Below are 3,734 nucleotides of genomic sequence, written 5' to 3'. Positions count from 1 at the left end.
TCACCTCTCTGAGCCTCAGTTTCCTTATCTGTGAACTAGTAAGAAACACATGGCCACCAGAGCTGCTGCAAAGGGGCATGTCCCTCTCTTCATTCAGGCCTGGGCCCCAAATGTCGTCTATTCCAGGAAGCCCTCCAGGACTGCCTGATCAGGCAACGCGCTCCCCCTGCTGCATCTGGTCATGTATTCTACTTTATTCATCGCACTTTTCAACACCTGATTCCACATTATAGATGCATTGCTTCAGGTGCATAATGTCCTCTGGGTCCCACTTTTGTCCCCAGACCATGAGTCCTACAAGGGCGAGATTGCTCTCAATTTTCCCCAGCTGTGTCCCCAGACCACAGCCCAGGGCCTGCAGCACAGCAGGCATCTGGTATTATCAGCGTATGATTATCTGTGAGCACACTCATTAAGCTCCAGCTGTGTAGAGGAGCCAGAGACACCACCATGAATGAGATACAAATTCTTTTTGTTGTTGTTGTTTTTAGATGGAGTCCCATTCTGTTGCCCAGGCTGGAGTGCAGTGGCACAATCTCGGCTCACTGCAACCTCCACCTCCCAGGCTGAAGTGATTCTCCTGCCTCAGCCTCCCAAGTAGCTGGGATTGGTAGCTGGGGCTACAGGCTCCCACCACCACGCAGTTAACTTTTGTACTTTCGGTAGAGATGAGGTTTCACCATGTTGGCCAGGCTGGTCTCGAGCTCCTGTGATTCGCCCACCTCAGCCTCCCAAAGTGCTGGGATTATAGGCATGAGCCACCGCGCCTGGCCAAGATACAAATTCTTAATGGCAGAGGAGGGAGAGAGAGTGTGATTGACGATGATATTTGAACCGAGACCCAAAGGAGGTGGGGGAGACATATGGGCGTCTCTGGGAAGATGGTCCCCGGGAAAGCACAGCCTTTGGACAGGCCCTGAGGCAGGACCCTGTCTGACTCACCGGAGGAGCTTAGAGGAGGCTGAAGTGGCCTAAGTCGATTAAGCAGGGTAGGGAGGGAAGAGGCAATGGTGCAGTGAGACCAAGCAGGGCTTTGAGGTCTGGGGGAGAACTTTGGCTTTTACTCTGAGGAAGGTAGGAGCCACGGAGGTTTCTAGAAGGACTAGTTGGACTCAGGATACCAGGGTGGGGTATCTCTGGGGGATAAAGGGAGAAGCGAGGAGACCACAGAGGGGTGCCTGTGCTGGTCCTAAGACACAAGGAGAGTCTGGACCAGGGAGAAGGACCTTCATGAGAAGGAATCGGATGTGGGAGCAATTTTGATGGTGGATGAGTGGAAGAAGAAGATTCAGGGGCGCCAGTGTGAGCCCATCTCAGAAGGGAGGAAACTGAGACTCTGGGGACAGAGGGATCTCAGTAAAGGAAAAACTGGAAGAAACCGCTGGGACGCTCAGAGGTGGCCAGGGTCCAGGAGGGAGCCCCCGCACCTCCCTGAGTCACAGGGGTTGCCAGCTTCCTCCTGATGCAACCTGACCTTCCATCTCTCTGTTTGTTTGTTTTTCCTTTTTTTTTTTTTTTTTTTTTCCTTTTTTTTTTTTTTTTTTTTTTTTGAGACAGAATCTCACTCTGTCACCCAGGCTGAGGCGCAGTGGCACGATCCCGGCTCACTGCAACCTCCACCTCCCATGTTCAAGCAATTCTACTGCCTCAGCCTCCAGAGTAGCTGGGATTACAGACGCACACCAGCACGCCCGGTTAATTTTTGTATTTTTAGTTTCATGTTGGCCACTCTGATCTTGAACTCCTGACCTCAAGTGATCTGCCTGTCTTGGCCTCCCAAAGTGCTGGGATTACAGGCGTGAGCCACCGCACCCGGCCTGTCTTTGATTTTATCGCTATAATTCCCATCCCTGTCAGAGGGAAGAGGCTCTACCACCCACGGACGCCAATAGGCCTGACTCAGCTTCCCACAGATCCATTTACTAACCCCCAAACCCCAAGACATGGGTACCAACCCTGTTTTACAGATGGGGAAACTGAGGCTCATATAGGGGAAGTGGTTTTCCAGGTTGACTAGCGGCAGAGGCAGGATTAGAACCCCGAGCCTTGACTCTAGACCCTGCTCTTGAGATGGCACTCTGCTGGGGGTCATCAAACATTCCACCCCGAGATGCATTATTCAGTTCCCAGCTTCTGAGAACTTGGACTTGGGTGGGAGCCCCCTGCAACATGCTAAAAATCCAGGTTTAGGCATTTTTTTAATTAAAAAAAAAAAAAAACTTATTTATCGTCCAGGCGCGGTGGCTCATGCCTGTAATCCCAGCACTTTGGGAGGCCGAGGTGGGCAGATCATTTGAGGTCAGGAGTTCAAGACCAGTCTAGACAACATGGCAAAACCTCGTCTCTACTAAAAATGCAAAAATTAGCCAGGTGTGGTGGCACATGCCTGTAATCTCAGCTACTACAGAGGCTGAGGCAGGAGAAATAACTTGAACCCAGGAGGCAGAGGTTACAGTGAGCCGAGATCTTGCCACTGCACTCCTGCCTGGGCAACAGAGCAAGACTTCATCACAAACAAACGAACAAACAAAACTTATTTATTTATTTTCTAGAAACAGGGTCTCACTATACCACCCAGACTGGAGTGCATTGGCATGATCATAGCTCATTGCAGTCTCAAGCTCCTGGACTCAAGCGATCCTCCCACCTCAGCCTCCCCAAGTAGCTGGGACTACAGGCATCTGCCACCATGCCCAGCTGTATTTTTTTCAATTTTTTGTAAAGAAAGGATCTCACTATGTTGCCCAGGATAGTCTTGAACTCCTGGGCTCAAGCAATCCTACTGCCTTGGCCTCCGAAAGTTCTGGGATTACAGCCTTGAGCCACCAACCTTGGCCAGATTTAGATTTGTATGGCCTTACGTTTCTGAGTTTGTAAGATTATATACGATTCATTTGTTCATTCGTGTTCATTCATTCCTGGCCACCTCCGGGTGCCTGCCTTATTTGGGGCGGTGCTCGAGGCCCCAGCTTGGGAAGGTCCAGGCTGGATAGAGATATTCTGGTTCCCAAAGGGTCAAGGCTAGGCTGGAGGGAGGTACCCAGGGCTGGGGGTCCCCAGCGATCCAGGAGGTGGGGGGCTTCCTGAAGAAGGGAACCTCATGCCAAGGGCCCGGACCCCTTCCTCTTAACGCCCCCCACCCCCATGATGAAAGCCAGAGAGGATGAGGGCAATGTGGGGCTTCCAGACCCCAAATCTGAGCCTGGTGCCTGGCGTGGAACCCCAGAGCCTGCCACCGTGTCTCTAGTGATCCCTGAAAAGTTCCAGCATATTTTGCGAGTACTCAACACCAACATCAATGGATGGCAGAAAATAGCCTTTGCTATCACTGCCATTGAGGGTATGGATGGAAGATACGCTCATGTGGTGTTGACCAAAGCAGACATTGACCTCACCAAGAGGGCGGCAGACTCACGGAGGATGACGTGGAATGGGTGATCACCACTATGCAGAATCCACAGCAGTACAAGATCCCAGACTGGCTCTTGAACAGACAGAAGGATGTAAAGGATGGAAAATATAGCCAGGTCCTAGCCAATGGTCTGGACAAAGCTCCGTGAAGACCTGGAGCAACTGAAGAAAATTCGGGCCCATAGAGGGCTGTGCCACTTTTGGGGCCTTCGTGTCTGAGGCCAGCACGCCAAGACCACTGGCTGCCGTGGCCACACCCATACCGTGGGTGTGTCTAAGAAGAAATAAGTCTGTAGGCCTTGTCAGTTAATAGTTTATGGCCG

At 51.5% G+C, this 3,734-nt stretch overlaps 1 pseudogene; it reads left to right on the top strand.

The window, feature by feature from the left end:
- Nucleotides 1-2,991: 2,991 nt before the first annotated feature.
- LOC108534226 (40S ribosomal protein S18 pseudogene) lies at nt 2,992-3,734 on the top strand (annotated as a pseudogene).

This window comes from Rhinopithecus bieti, unplaced genomic scaffold (genome assembly GCF_001698545.2).
Source record: "Rhinopithecus bieti isolate Rb0 unplaced genomic scaffold, ASM169854v2 scaffold_9899, whole genome shotgun sequence".
Classification (NCBI taxonomy): domain Eukaryota; kingdom Metazoa; phylum Chordata; class Mammalia; order Primates; family Cercopithecidae; genus Rhinopithecus; species Rhinopithecus bieti.
The sequence above is the reverse complement of the archived record's forward strand: the minus strand, read 5'-3'. Positions and strand labels throughout refer to the sequence as shown.